At 45.9% G+C, this 16,606-nt stretch overlaps 1 protein-coding gene across 1 annotated transcript in view; it reads right to left on the bottom strand.

The window, feature by feature from the left end:
* Positions 1-16,606, bottom strand: part of STAT4 (signal transducer and activator of transcription 4) — a 522,693-nt gene that overhangs the window by 193,224 nt on the left and 312,863 nt on the right. The window lies entirely within an intron of this gene.

Genomic DNA, 16,606 nt, shown 5'->3' with positions numbered 1-16,606 from the left:
AATGAACAGATTTCTCTTTGTTATTCCTCTGTTACAATGGTGTAGCAGTTTGATGCACTGCCATGTTTACTGCCCTTACTAGGTCTGGGAATGCATCAAAATCCATGGGTGGATGTGTGGGAATGCCTTCCCAATGCAGAGTAAAGCAAGGAAGTGGGCAACAAAGACCAACAATAAAGATGGGTGGAGCAATTGGAGGAACTAGTAAACCAGCCCGTGCAATAGGATTTGCCAATCCCTCTAGCAGACCAACCAAGCAAGAAATAGAGCAAGCCATTTAACATCTGCGAAATGGGAAGGCAGCAGGACCTGAAAACATTCCTGCAGAGGCACTGAATGCAGTACACATGCTGTTCCCCGTGTTTGAAATGATCTGGGAAGAAGAAACAGTGCCATCAGATTCAAAGGAGGGCTATCTCAAGATCCCTGAGAAAAGTGACCTGAGTAACTGCGCAAACTGCAGAGGGATAGCTCTTCTATCAACCCCAGGAAAAGTATTCAAGAGAGTCATCCTGAGCAGAATGAAGGAACAAGTCAACGCTCAATTGCAAGACCAGCACGCTGGTTTCTGCAAAGATAGATCCTGCACAGACCAGATTGCAACACTATGCATCATCATTAAGCAGTTGAAGAAATGGAACCCCCCCACGTTAAATTCTTCGACTATGAGAAGCCATTCAACAGCATGGACAGAGAGACCCTTTGGAAACTCCTCCACCACTACGGTGTACAAGAAAAACTCATAAAAGTCATCAGGAGCTCTTATGAGGGAATAACATGCAAAATAGTCCATGGAAGGCAACTCATTGAAGCCTTCTAAGTGAGGACCAACGTCCTCCAGGGTTGTTTGCTCTTGCCTTTTCTCTTCCAGTGGGCCATAGACTGGATCAATAAGACATCTACAGCAAGGAAAAGAAATAGCATCCAATGGACACTTTGGATGCAGCTCAAAGACCTAGACTTTGCAGGTGATCAGCCCTATTCTCCCGTACCCATCTGTAGATGCAAGAGATGACCAACAATGTAGCAGCTACATCAGCACAACTTGGCCTCAACATCAACAGAGGAAGAACCAAGATTCTGAAGACTAACAAGGTAGTACAACTGCGGCTACTCTTACAGGTGACACACTGGAAGAGGTTGAGGCTTTCACCTACTACGCAGTGTCATGGACAAGCAGGGCAACACAGATGCCAATGTCAAGGCAAGAATCGTCAAAGCAAGGTCTACCTTCATTCAGCTAAAGAAGAGCTGGAGAACACCTAATGCTGGAACCCAAGATCAGGCTTTTTAACACAAAAATAAAATCAGTCCTTCTGTGTAGAGCAGAAACCTGGAGGACAACAGTGACCACAACCAACAAAGTCCAGACCTTCATCAACAGCTGATTGAAAAAATCTTCAACAATTGCTGGGCAAACACCATCATCAATAATGTCCTACAGCAGCAGACATTCTAACTCCCTGCTCATGAAGAAATACTGAAAATATACTGAGGCTGGAAAGGTCACACCCTCTGCAAGCCCCCATCAAACACCATCAGGCAAGTCCTGATCTGGAACTCTCAAGGGAAAAGGGAAACAGGAAGGTTAGGAAATACCTGGTGCTTAGGCCTGGAAGCTGACTGCAAGAAGATGGGTTACATCTGGAGTCAGATTGAAAGGACAGAGTTGGCTGGAGAGTCCTGGTTGGTGGCCTATACCCCAGGAGAGGTAGTAGGCACATATAAGTAAGTAAGAGTGTTACTCTGGATTTACTAAGCCACTCAGAGTCTTACAAAGTGGCTTTGCATGGCTTAGTAAATTTCACTTAATCTCTTGCGTTACCTTGCGTGACACAATGGCAATGCAAGGGCTTAGTCAGTCTGGGCCTTGGAGTCCACAGCGCTTTAACTTCTAAATATCATCCACAGGCAAATGGACAGACTGAAAGGCTGAACAGAAATCTGAGATAATCTTTCAGAATCATTGGAAGTCCTTGCTTCCTACTGCAGGGTTTGTTTACAATGATTACGTTCACAGTTCAACTAAGTTTTCTTGATTTTTTTGCTCCAGCTGGATTTCATTCTTAAGTTTTTCTAGAGACATTTCCTGACGTTAGGGATTCTGTTCAAGCTGTCTTGTAAAATGTCACTCATATCCAAGAAATTCTTCAGAATCTAAAAAAAGCAAGATTAAGGAAGAATATTCAAGTCAATCAACATAAATGGCCAGCTCCAAATTATAAGATAGGTGACATGATATGGTTGCCCTCAGTCAATCTACTATCTTTTATAAACAAGTCTAAACTCAGGCCAAAATAATATGGTCCACTTAGCATAACTAGGACCATAAATGCTGTGACTGTCAGACTGAGGCTCCCTTCTTCTTGGAGAATACATTAATCTTTAAATGTTTCCCTTTTAAGGCCTTTTATGAAAAGACAAGGAAATACTTTTCCTAGATCACCAACACCTGTTATACTTGATTGAGAAGCTTAGTATGAAGTGCATAAAATTTGTGATTTATGATTTTTAGAGGAAAAGTACAAATCATTATTGATTGGAATATATATTAGCATTCTTGGGAACGAGCAGAATTTTTACATGCTTTTTGTCTAATTAGACATTTTTTAAGAGAACTCCTAGTAAACTTAGAGCTTCTAAGGAGTGACAGAGTTTTAGCTCCCACCTAGCAGGGGGCAGAGTCTGGCATTTCTGACACCATTTCTAGCACCATTGCTTTGGTTTGAGTATTGGAGTCAGGCCAGTTCCAACTGGCAATTATGCTTGTTTGTCTATTGCTCATTTTTGGGCTCACTGGTTTTCCTCCATATCCTGTTTCTTTCTTCAAGCTTCACTCCTCTGCTCTTTCTGTTCATGGGCCTGGCATGATGCAAGGTACTGCATCCATTTTCTTTCCTTCCATCGTGCTTCACTTCCAGTTGCATCTCTTAACTACCTGTGATTAATCTGGAGCCCGAGGTTGCTTCCGAAAATGGTCTGCCCTTTCTTATCCACAAAAATAGGCTTCAGTTATCGCCTAAGATACCTGCACTTGACAGATATAATCCTAGTTTATCTCTGCAGCATGAGCCATTGCAGGTTTCCTGACGGTGACAAAAGGAGTGTCATCGATCAATTTCAGCAACAGGCTAGCACTGTCCATCCAAGATGGCATCCTTCAATTCCTCTAAGCCTGGGAGTTACCTCTGCCTAAAGAGGCTGCCAGACCACAGTAGCCTGAGGAGCAAATTTTAATATGAAAATAGTGAATCTAGATGTGTTCATCCCAATACATTATCCACAGAGAATATGTCTAGCTGTCAGCAGGGTCAAAGGAGATGTAACACCACTACATGAATGTACATCTGTGACTCCAAACCCGGACCAGACAGAGGTGCATTTATGGATTCCTCTTTTGAGAGTGCTGAACATTTGTTGCACAAACCTCCAACTTTCAGTTAACATGAAGTGGTATCCTGAGGCTGTGCCTGTCCTTATTGAAAGGGATTCAGTTGGTTACGCAGTTCTTAAAACATTTAAACACCAGAAGGGATCTTTAGATTTGGCTGTAGTTAAAAGGGAATCCAGCACATGGATCCCCTGCATTTCTCAACCACAGTGAGGACTGATTAGCCTACATTTCTTCAGCACCATTGCCTGCTCTACAGGTTCACTAGTCTTCTCCCAACTTGATGGTGATATTTCACTCCTTTCTGGTGTCTAATATTTACTTGTGGCCCCAGTGAAGATCCTACAAGCTGTTGCAAAATGCCACCTGTATAAAATGCAGCAGAAATGTCTAGAAGAATCTAAATAGTTGAGAGGTGGCTCTCATGTTCTGATCAGGATGTTCCAGATGAGGATAATGTTTGTCTCCAAAGAGTACATTTGTCAAATGACTGCATGTGGATATTTGCATGGGTGGTTGGAATGTTGTTGGATAGGCCTTTTAAAGAATTGTGTCACAAGGATTTCACACAAGTGAAGGCTACCTGTATAGTTAGCCAATGGGATGCTTTTGATAGACAGCAACAACTAGAATCTTACATCAATAAAAGCATGTACTTCTGAATCAAGGTTAAAATGCAACAAAATAATATCTAATAAAAATACCAACTCATAAAATCAGTTATGAACAACCAAATCATGCTGAGTCACTGACAGACAGGCAACCGCTTGTCTAAGAAAGAAACGTAAAGTGCCTTGTATGTTTGCTGATTTCAGAGTTAAAAAACAATGTGGTGGCATCACATATTGCCCTAAATAAAAATCAGATGTAGAAACATTCTTTTTCAATAAAGTAAGTACAAGCATAAAAGGCTAATATTGTTCCTGGACTCCCTCTAAGGCCTAGGGCTAATGTTTTGATGAAAATCAGGGTGAGTTGGAGCAGATAAGATAGGAAGTACTTTTTGATGATTGTAGGGAAGTGTCATGATGTGCAGTCTGTGCTTACTTGTGTACTCTGGTCATGTGCGGTAACATGCTTCTTCAAACGTTTGGCGCACTTGAGTATTTAGTAGCAGTGGCAGCCATTGTGCATGCAAAGAGTAAGCTCCACTTGGTGTGAGGCTTCACATAGGTGTCACCCACACACTGTGCAATGCACAAGTGAAGACATGGCATACTAAGGGCCTCATTTCGAGTTTGGTAGACGGTAAATTCCATCTGCCAAACTCTCAACAGTGTGGCCGCCACCTTCATGGTGACCTCCCCGCTGTAGTTATTATGAGTTTCCTGCTAGGTCGTTGGGCGGAAACCAAAGTTTCCCCCCAGCGGCCTAGCAGGAAACAGGCTACAGCATTGTCTCTGGCTCGTAATCGAGCCGGCGGCAATGCTGTTTTCAGCAGGGTGCACCAGCACCCTCACAATGTTTACTGTCAGCAGACAATGAGCACGCGAAGATGCTGGGCTGGGGCCCACCTGCACCTGTTCTCCGACAGCCTTTTCATGGCAGCAACGCCACCATGAAAAGGCTGGCGGAAAACATGGTCGTAATCCGCAGGGCAGCGCTGCATTCAGCATTGCCCTGGCAGATTATGATCTCCACCAGGCCACCGGGCTCATGGATTCAGGCAGTGCTGGCAGTTTCCTGGCGGTCTGTTTGCCAGGTTTTAATGTGGCGGTCGGACTGAAGACCGCCACACTTGTTATGAAGCCCTCACTGTCCCAGAACCATAGAGTATAAGTTCAAAGTGTTTCTGGCTAATGCAATCAAGATGTTTAAATGCAGCAGCCAGAACTCATTTTGTCAGAGACTATAATCTGAGCACTATAGTGTGAAGTTATCAATGACTATTGGAGATGAAGTAGTATTCTGGAACAGTACCTGAGATCATGGTTTAGATTCTGATATTGAACATGATTATTGGAGCCATTCTGCTCAGGATTATTAACTCTGAATTTATTCTGACAGTGGTGTGGGAAGTGATTGTTTATTGTGAGGAGGATACATACAGTTTTTTTATTGTGTATTCAATATGTTACAGCTTATGAACCTGTTACATTGAGAATTGTTTTGATCCAAGACTTTATTTATGAAACACAGAAGATTGTGTCCCATACAGAAATGTGTGCAATAGCTCAGGTTATTCTTGCACATATTATAGATGTCTATTTGTATTTGCATCTGTGAAGTCACAGAGTTTCAACCAGCTACAGAGAGTCAGAAATACAGAGACTGTCATAAGGTATGTGATGTATCATTAGGAATCTGGTGAGATGGAATCACAATGATTAAATAACAGAGTGGTTTTTTCATTTTAGATCGCAATGATTCTTCAATAAGGTTTGAACCCAGTTGTAAGAAAAGGCAGAGTGAAGATACTCTGTATCTCCCTTGTCCCATTCCAATTTTCTCAGGTTTACTCTTGACCAGCATAATATGCTTTGCATGGTTGGCACTGGGGCTAGGAAAGTGGGGCGATAAGCATGGTTCCTGCTGGATCTAGGTTTTCAGGATAGTATAAACATTACAGGAAGGTGGGGTTAAGTAGGCTTTGTGAAAGGAGGATGTGAGAGCATTCAATAGAAAGATGTGGAAGAAGAGGATAGGCTTGGATTCAGTTAGGGAAGGAGGTATGAGTGAGAAAGGGGAGGGACTGCGAGTAAGCAGGTGAGTGATTTTATAATGCTGAGGGGGCAAGAAGGCATTGAAGGCTCTTAACTAGCAAAAGAGAAAGCAAAAAGAGACAACAAGATTTCCAAAACATTTAAGGCATTCACAGTTCATCAACAGTGAGGAGAGCTCTGTTGTATAGGTTCAGCACTTTTAAAGATCTTGCCTACGTGGCTCAATGATTGACAGGGGTTATCTAGAGTTGTGTGGTGTTGAGACCCGTCAAAGTCATGAGGCAATTGCAGATGTTTATTTTTGGAGTTTTTTTTTAATAATCATCTTTCATTGATTTCAAACAGCACCAGCAAAACACACATTAGTCACAATCACATAGCTATGAAATGAACGTTGTTCAAGCAACCTATCCTCTTTATAGTTCTGGAGTTTTAAATAGAAAAATGTCCATTAGAGCTATTCCACAGCAGTGGAGATGAGTGAGAATCTAATACTGTGATAGAAAGGTTAGAGTCCCAATCTGTACCAGGAATGCCAAAGTCTGATTTTCATCAATTGATATATCATTTGAGAGAAGCTTAATTAAAGGAGTTTGAATAAAGACGTTGTTGAAAGGAGATTAATTGAATTAATTGAATGAGTCAAATGAGTAGGCTATGGTAGGGCGTGAGAAGTGAAGTTGTTTGTTTGGTGAACAGAAAGGTGGGTGGAGATTATTTCAAGGAATGTAAAAGAATGTTATGTCATAGAAAAATATTACACACATGTGAGAGGTCCCTCAATTTTTAATTCTCAAATCTTTGTGGTATTACAAAACTAATCAATGAATTGTAGTATTGTATGGATGGTTGTATATGCAAAATAGATAAGACAATACAAAAAGATACAGAAGAAAGTGTGCTCTAAATCTATAACCTGACAGTGGAATCTGTTAAATGCACAGAGTAATCAGAGCCAGAAATTTTGTAAGTATAGAAGAGAAGAACGAGTTACTTACCTTCGGTAACGACTTTTCTGGTGGATACATTAGCTACCTGTGGATTCCTCACCTCATGAATACTCCCATGGCGCCAGCATTCTACGGAAATCTTCTTACTAGTCTCTGCACGTCGACGAGGACGTCACTGTCTCGCACGCGACGCCGTCTGACGTCATACAGGCAATAAGAGGTCCTCGACGACGTGCGGACGTCAGTACCAATCATTTTTTACGTGCATGAGAACAACCAGGCAATGCAATGAAAGAACAAAGCAACATCCATTATATTGTAAAAATACACCACATTGTATGAATAACTGTAAATCTTTTTTATGTACATATATATATATATATATATATATATAAAACTCTTTCTTTTAAAAATATATACACACACCAAGTATATACATAAAAATATATACACATATACCCATATATATATATAAATATATTATATATATACATCTATTGCACCCTCAAAGATCAAGAGGAGCGCACTCAAGGATTACTTGGCAAGACCATAAAGGCAACGGGGAGGCGGGTGGGACCGTGAGGAATCCACAGGTAGCTAATGTATCCACCAGAAAAGTCATTACCGAAGGTAAGTAACTCGTTCTTCTGATGGATACAACTACCTGTGGATTCCTCACCTCATGAATAGAGTCCCAAAGCAGTACCACGCCCGGCGGTGGGTGCCTAAATGGTCAAACCAAGAAATCCTGCAGCACTGACCGTGCAAAATGGCCGTCCCTTCTAACCTCAGAATCTAAACAGTAATGTTTTGCAAAAGTGTGAAGGGACGACCAAGTTGCGGCCTTGCAGATGTCGACCACAGGAACACCTCTGGCTAAGGCCGAAGTGGCCGACTTAGCTCTGGTGGAATGAGCTCTAATGCCCTCAGGAGGATCCTTCTTTGCCAAAGAGTAACATATTTTAATGCAAAGAACAACCCACCTGGATAGTGTTCTCTTGTGGACTGCCTTTCCTCTCCTCTTGCCCACGTATCCAATAAACAGCTGATCCTCCAGCCTGAAATCCTTTGTTCTATTGATAAAGAAGCTCAACGCTCTCTTTGGATCCAGACGGTGCAGTCTTTCTTCCTCTTTGGAAGGATGAGGCGGAGGATAGAACGTGGACAAAGTAATTGCCTGAGCCAAATGGAAGGGTGAAACAACCTTCGGGAGGAAAGCAGCCTTGGTCCTCAACACCACCTTATCCCCATAAAAAGTTGTATAAGGGGGTTTTACTGATAAGGCCTGCAACTCACTCACTCTCCTTGCTGATGTTATAGCTATCAGGAAGACTGTTTTTAAAAACAAATACCTTAAGGGGCAAGAATGCATAGGTTCAAAAGGGGACCCCATAAGGAAAGTCAGGACTAAGGACAAATCCCATTGCGGCATAACGAATGGCTTTGGAGGATATTGATTTAGAAGACCTTTCAAGAATCTGATAACAATAGGGGATTTAAATAAAGATGGTTGGTCTGGAAGACATATGAAGGCTGACAAGGCCGATAAATAACCTTTAATGGTAGCCACTGCACAACCTTTCTGCGCCAGAGATAGAGCAAAAGACAAAACGTCCGATAGATGAGCTTGTAAAGGATCAATCTGCCTCTCTCCACACCACGGAACAAATTTAGACCACCTATTAGCGTAGATAGATTTAGTGGAGTGTCGCCTGGCCGCTAATATAACATCCACTACCTCAGGCGGGAGAGAGAAGGAACTCAGGTTGCCCCGTTCAATCTCCAGGCATGTAGGTGCAGACTCTGGAGGTTGGGGTGTAGAACCTGCCCCTGTGACTGCGAGAGGAGGTCTGCCCTGAAAGGGAGACGGAGCGGCGGGCACGTTGAGAGTTGGAGAAGGTCGGAGTACCACACCCTCCTTGGCCAATCCGGAGCTATTACGATTACTAGAGCCCGGTCTTGGCGAATCTTCCTCAATACTCGAGGAATCAAGGGTATGGGAGGAAACGCGTAAAGCAACTGGCCGCACCAGGTCATTTGAAACGCGTCCCCCAATGCTTCCTGCATCGGATACTGAAGGCTGCAGAACAACGGACAATGCGCGTTCTCTCGAGTGGCGAACAGATCTACCCGAGGAAACCCCCACTTCTGGAAGATTAAACGGACTTGATCTGGATGGAGACGCCACTCGTGGTCTGCCGAGAAGTGGCGACTGAGACTGTCCGCACGCACGTTCAAGACTCCGGCCAGATGGTTTGCTATCAAGCAAATCCGATGGTCCTTTGCCCAGGACCATAGTCGAAGAGCTTCTCTGCAGAGAAGGTACGACCCCACTCCTCCCTGCTTGTTTATGTACCACATCGTGGTAGTATTGTCCGTTAGGACCTGTACCGACTGACCACGAAGGGAAGGGAGGAAGGCCTTGAGAGCCAGACGTACAGCCCGTAACTCTAACAGATTGATGTGAAAAATCTGTTCCTCTGGAGACCAAAGACCTTTGATCTCCAGATCCCCCAGATGAGCTCCCCACCCTAGAGTGGAAGCATCCGTTATGACTGTGGCCACTGGTGGCGACTGCTGGAACGGTTTTCCTTGTGAAAGATTGTTGCTTGCAATCCACCACTTCAAATCCACAGCAGCATCTCTGGAGATCTTGACAGTACCCTCTAGATCCCCTCTGTGTTGAGACCACTGCCTTCGGAGGCACCACTGAAGAGCCCTCATGTGCCAGCGAGCATGCGTGACCAACAGAATGCAGGAGGCAAAAAGACCGAGCAGACGAAGGACCTTGAGGACTGGAACTACCGCTCCGTTTCGAAACATTGGAACCAAATCCTGAATATCTTGAATCCGCTGAGGCGGAGGAAAGGCCCGACCCAATGTCGTATCCAGTACTGCCCCTATGAACAGGAGGCGCTGAGAGGGCTCCAGGTGAGATTTGGGCTCGTTCACCGAAAAGCCCAGGTCGAACAACAACTGGGTTGTTGACTGCAGATGACGCAACACAAGCTCTGGGGACTTGGCTTTGATCAACCAATCGTCCAAGTAAGGGAATACTGCTATCCCCTTCCTTCTGAGCTCTGCCGCAACCACCGACATCACCTTCGTGAAGACTCGAGGTGCTGAAGTAAGACCAAACGGAAGGACCGCAAACTGGTAGTGTTGCGATCCCACCACAAACCGGAGATACTTCCTGTGTGACTTGAGTATCGGGATATGAAAGTAAGCATCCTGCAAGTCGACAGACACCATCCAGTCTTCCATGTTCAACGCCAAAAGCACCTGTGCTAGGGTCAGCATCTTGAACTTTTCCTGCTTGAGGAACCAATTCAAGATCCTCAGGTCCAGAATTGGTCTCAAACGACCATCCTTCTTGGGAATCAGGAAATACCTTGAGTAAACTCCTTGACCCCTTTCCTGCTCCGGGACCAACTCCACCGCGCCCTTTAAAAGGAGGACTTCCACCTCCTGTTCTAGCAACAGGAGGTGTTCTTGTGAACAATACGAAGGGCGGGGCGGGATGAGGGGCGGAAACTCCCGAAAGGGAAGGGTGTAGCCTTTTCCCACAACACTGAGAACCCAAGTGTCCGACGTAACAGTCTCCCATTTGGTGAGAAAATGCTGTAATCTTCCCCCTACAGGAGAGGAGTGAGTGGGAAATGGTGGAAGCCTAAGGCTGCTTCCCCTGCTGCACCCCGCCAGAGGATGAGGAAGAGGCAGAGTGCTGCTGAGAGGCTCCCCTGGTGCGGACCCTACCCCTCCCCCTAAAAGATCTATAGGGGTGGGAAGAGGCAGGTTGCTGATATCTTCCCCGAAAGGAAGAGGAGGAAGAGCCACGCCCAAATCCACGAAACCTCCTGAAGAATCTGGAAGAGGCCGTGGAAGAAGGAGCTTGGAGTCCCAACGACTTAGCCGTGGCCCTGCTCTCCTTAAAACGTTCCAAGGCCGAATCAGCCTTAGCCCCAAACAGTTTGTCCCCATCAAACGGGAGATCCAACAATGTGGACTGTACATCTGCCGAAAAGCCCGAGTTACGTAGCCAGGCCTGTCTCCTTTCCACCACAGTTGTGCCCATTGCTCTGGCTACCGAGTCGGTGGTATCCAGTCCCGTCTGGATAATTTGGGTCGCAGCAGCCTGGGCATCAGAGACAAGATCCAAAAGACCCTGGGGAAGCTCTGTAAACGAAGAGGAGATGTCATCCATCAGAGCATGAATATACCTCCCCAGGATACAGGTCGCATTAGTGGCTTTTAACGCCAGACTGCAGGACGAAAAAATCTTCTTCGACTGCGCCTCTAGCTTTTTTGAGTCTCTGTCCCCAGGCACCGTCGGGAAAGAACCAGGCGCTGATTTGGACGAACAGGAGGCCTGCACAACCAAGCTCTCCGGCGTAGGGTGCCTAGATAGGAAACCAGGATCAGTTGGAGCCGTCCGATACCTCCTGGCCACGGCTCTGTGAACTGCTGGGGAAGATGCCGGCTTCTTCCACACCTCTAAAACCGGATCCAGCAGAGCGTCATTAAAAGGTAATAGAGGCTCCGCCGCGGCTGAGGCCGGATGCAACACCTCTGTCAAAAGGTTTTGTTTCGCCTCCACCACCGGCAAAGGCAGGTCCAAAAAACTAGCTGCCTTCCGTACCACTGTATGAAAGGAAGCAGCTTCCTCGGTATATTCCCCCGGGGACGAAAGGTCCCACTCAGGGGAAGTGTCCAGCCCACTGGCCGACTCCAGTCCACGCAGCCCATCACCCGAGTCCTCTAGCTCTCCTTCCTCTAGGGCTCGTTGGTACTCCTGCTCCTCTAGTACCCGGAGAGCACGCCTCCTTGAATGCAGTCGTTGCTCAATCCGCGGAGTCGACAACACCTCCGCCGAAGTCGGAGATCGGCGCCGATCTTCCGAAGCCACCGACGCCGCATCCGGCGCCACAGGTAACTTCGGCGCCGACTGAAGAGCAGATGAAACGGATGGACCCACCGGAGTCACAGGCCGAAATCTCGACGTCGACGGGATGGAAATCCCTGGGGCCAATCCCTCCGAAGCCATCGGAGCGGCCACCGGCGCCGACACTGGCGCCGAGCCCACGTTCCCAAACGGGAGAAAGGGCATAAAGGGTGCCGGCCGAAGAGGCGCAGGATCACCCAAAGAAAAGGCCAAAGGCCCAGCCGGAGCACCCCCTGGAGCCATCTGTTGGAAGATGGCATACATCGCATTCAAGAATGCGGAACTATCGGCTCCAGGGGTGGGAAAAGCCGGATACTGGGGTGCCTGACTCGGAGGCGACCCCGACGCCGGCCTCGGCGTCTGCGCCGGAGAAAACACCTGAGGCTCCGATACCTCAATCACCGACGCCTGTCCAGGCGAAGTTGGAGACGTCGGAGAGAGCAACGGCGTCGAAGGATGCGGCGTCACCGTGGGGCTGACCTCCCATGTCCTCCGGCGCCGATCCGGAGACCTGGAACGAGCCTCCCTTGAATGACGCCGAGATTCTCTACGGCGCCGGGAGTCTCGATGACGCCGATGTCTTGGAGAAGACTTTTTCTTGTGATGCTTCTCCTTTGACTTGGCCATAAACAGCTTCGCCTCGCGTTCTTTAATGGCCTTCGGATTCATGTGCTGACACGAATCACAAGTCGAGACGTCGTGGTCGGAGCTCAAACACCAAAGGCAATCGGAATGAGGATCCGTCACCGACATCTTGCCTCCACACTCACGACAAGGCTTAAATCCAGACTTTCTCTGCGACATTATTTCCACAGAGAAAGAGTACGCAGCAAGATATACACTGTAACCGCAAGAGTAACAGTTGCTCCCTCGAAGATAACCGTTTCGAATGCACGGAAAAAAGGGAACTGACGTCCGCACGTCGTCGAGGACCTCTTATTGCCTGTATGACGTCAGACGGCGTCGCGTGCGAGACAGTGACGTCCTCGTCGACGTGCAGAGACTAGTAAGAAGATTTCCGTAGAATGCTGGCGCCATGGGAGTATTCATGAGGTGAGGAATCCACAGGTAGTTGTATCCATCAGAAATTGTATTTTACAATATTTTACAGTATATATGCCTGCCACTGGTGTGCCATGTACCTGGATTGTAGCATTGTCTGAGTCATAATGAAGCATGTGACCCAAATGTCATGGTCTATCCTAGATTGAGACTTATTGGAATCAGCGTTAATGGGACATTCAGCAACATATATTAAATCAGGGTAGAAGGTTAGTGTCATCAGGATATTAAGGAAGATCTCCTATTTATCTATTTAATGCCTTGTTAATGCAGAGCCAGGTTCTGGGACACTGAAACACTCATGTGACACTCATGACCTCTCTCAATTTTCAAAACTTCTTATTGATATAAAATACAATGTGACTGTGAATGAGGCAGAACTGAGAGCAGGTTAACCCCATCGGTTAACCCAATGTGTTTTTTGCACTAACCTATACTTTGCCACCATCTTGTACTCTACTAGAGGTAGAGATTCTCATCCAGCAAATGTGTGCAAACATACACAAAAGGGGGCAATATATTGGTAGTTCTGAGTCTCTGTATGCATGGACTTCCTGACATCCTTCCAAAGCATATTTATAGCTTTGATGGCATTGGTCTCTGAATTCTTGTCAACAGCATGCTCTGGTTAGATTAAGGGCCTGATTTAGATCTTGGCAGTAACGGTCCTGCAACCAGTTTTCCATTGGAAAACCTGTCCGCAGCCTTTGCAGTCTGCCTGTCCGATTTACATGTTGGCAGGACCTTAGGAGAAAGAGCGCTCAAGTCCTTCCGACTCTGCCAAGAATTGCCAGCTTCATCAACCGCATCATTGGGAATAAGGACTGACCGCAGGACTTCAGCCACCTTTATCACCAAGCAGATATGAATGTGCCTTATCGCTAGGCCAACTGTGGCAGTCGGATCTCCACACCTGAGTTGGCGGATTGGAGGGCAAATGGAATACAAACCTACCTGGAGTACAAACCTACCTTTTTTCTCCATTCCACTTCCGTTTTTGACTTGAGATGACTAGACAAGACCTTCCATCGCTGCTGCCACTGGACCACAGAAAAAACACGACCCCTTCCCCATCGCCGGACTAAAAGGTAGGGATCCCGCATTTTGTTGTTTATGTTGTGTGGTTGCCACATATGAGCTTGGGACCACTGCAGACCTATACATGTATTTTAGGAATTACTGTGACATGCATATGTCGGGTGCATATTTGTGTGGGACATGGATGGGGACACACTGGTACATGACACATTATGCACACATACACAACTGTAATTTGGTGTCAGTATTCATTGCCAAATGAATGCTGGCTCCACAGTGACGTTACATTCACACCCATTGACTATGTCCATGTGTGCACAGGGAACCTGTATCTGTGATGTTGTGCTCCCAGTTGTCTATGTGAGTCATTACGTCTATGTCTGTGTGCAATTTGATTGGCGGGTTGAGGCTGAGAGAGCTGGAATGGGTGATGTGGTTGTGTCTGCATGTGTACCACTTGCATGTGGGTTCGATGTTGTTCTGTATGTTTGGTTGTGTGCTGTGTTGCTGTGTGCAACGTTCAGGTGAGTGTTGTTGTCCAGATGTGTGTGGATGTGCCAGCGTGTGAGTGTGTTTGTGTAGATGAGTATGTAGTTGTGTTGATTGTTGTGGTTGTGTCATATGTGGGTGCAGTGTCATTAATGTGTGTGTTGTGTCATGGATGAATGACAATGTGTGTTTTCTGCATGTACGTCTTGTGTGGTGTTTGAATGGCAATGGATTATACTGTGGATCTGGTGTGCAAGGGGACACATAGGGCTAAGGTACAGTGTGTGCACGTGACTTACCTCTATTCCATTGCCACTTCCACTGTACGATGTCCATTGGGTTCAGTGACGGGCCCCCTCCATCAACAATCCACTGCCAGTACTATAACACCTAAATAGGGTCAGATGGAAACCGCCAGCCTAAAGGCTAGGAAAAGCAGTCGTCGCAGTCTACGGCTCAGCAGCAATACATCTAAATATGTCGGGCTGAACACCGTTAACTTGCTCACTGTGCCACATGATGAAGGGTGATACCCTGAAACCGGTCCCAGGATGCTTGTTTCCTGTCCAGGGAGGACCTGGCCTGACAGTTTGGGCTGGACTGTTCCCATGGGGAACAGGGTCAAGACTGATTTGCATATGGCTGGGTCCAAACTGGGGTGACGTGGCGAGCAAAATAGCAATGGATTAAACCCAGATCTGTGACTGGGGGTGTTTGAAAAGTTTCAACACTCCGTCCATCATTTTATTTTATTTTGTGATGTAGCTAAACTTGTTAGGCCAGGGCCAAAATGCACTTTCATAAACATACAGCTAAAATCTGTGCACTGCGTTGCAAATACGTACAACATTGCAGTTGGCAAAACAGTATATAAACCCTCCTAAGAAGGTCTAGCAATGATTATGACAAGGTAAATCTTTTAACTCTGCTTTTGTCACAGGGAGTAACAAACAACAAAAGCTTTACCTAAGACAGTGATCTGTGAGATTCAATGTAACAAAATACCTGTCTACGGGTTTTTACACAGTGTAATATCATTCCACCCTTTAAAATGTACCTTTCGTAATAAGTAAGTCATGCTTAATGCCTCTGTTGTCACTTTTCACAATAAACAGATTAGACCTATTACACATGATATAGGTGTGCATCTTTCCAGCATCTTCCCAATTAATATATAAGGCTTAAGTCCTTTATTGCTAGCTTGTCTCCACAATTAAACCAAGCCTCCTATCTTGAGCATAAGCTTTCTCAAGGCAACCATCAGTTATACAGCCATAAAACTAGAAATATGAACAAAAATATATTTTGCAAAACAATATAGGACCTCAACATAGAGGACCCACTAAGCATTTCTCATTACAGGACAAATCATCTACCCCCAGGGATTGTTTGAGGGGTAGCTAACACAAAAACTGTTGCCTACTATCAACAGTGTTCTAGCATCCATATAACAAAATACATACCTCAAGGCTTTTGCACTGTGTAATAACAAGCCATTGATAAAGGCTTACTGGCTGTAACGTGCTTTTTGCAATAAATACGTCAGGTCTCTTGCCTTTGTTGTAAGCTTTCATAATTTCATAATTAACAGGTTGAAGATTTCCAGTGGTGGACGGTAATTTTACAAGGGAGGGGGCACACTTACACACCCATTCACAACACTCGCTAACAAATACACATACATTCATACATACCTGCAGGCATGCTCCAAACATAAAAAAATAAAGCTTACCTCAAGAGCAGCAGCTTTGACAGGGAATCCTTGGAGGTCCCAGGAGGGTTGGGGCTCCTGCCCTCCCTCATTGGCTGATCTAAGTTCAGCCAATGAGGGAAGGCAGCAGTCCCAAACTCTTCACTAAGTGGGATGGAGTCAGTGAGACTGCTGTCCCCACCCCAATCACTGATTGACACTCGGCGCTGGGCACTTCAGGGCGTAAAACTGAAGTACCCAGGTCTGAAGCTATCTCCAAAGCTATTAGTGACTATCCCCTGGTCAAGAGGAGGAGGGCCTTGAAGCACCTTTGCCAGGCTGAAGAGGTCACGCCCACAGGAGCTGTGACTTCTTCAGCCC

This window comes from Pleurodeles waltl, chromosome 3_1 (genome assembly GCF_031143425.1).
Source record: "Pleurodeles waltl isolate 20211129_DDA chromosome 3_1, aPleWal1.hap1.20221129, whole genome shotgun sequence".
Taxonomy (NCBI): Eukaryota; Metazoa; Chordata; class Amphibia; order Caudata; family Salamandridae; genus Pleurodeles; species Pleurodeles waltl.
The sequence above is the reverse complement of the archived record's forward strand: the minus strand, read 5'-3'. Positions and strand labels throughout refer to the sequence as shown.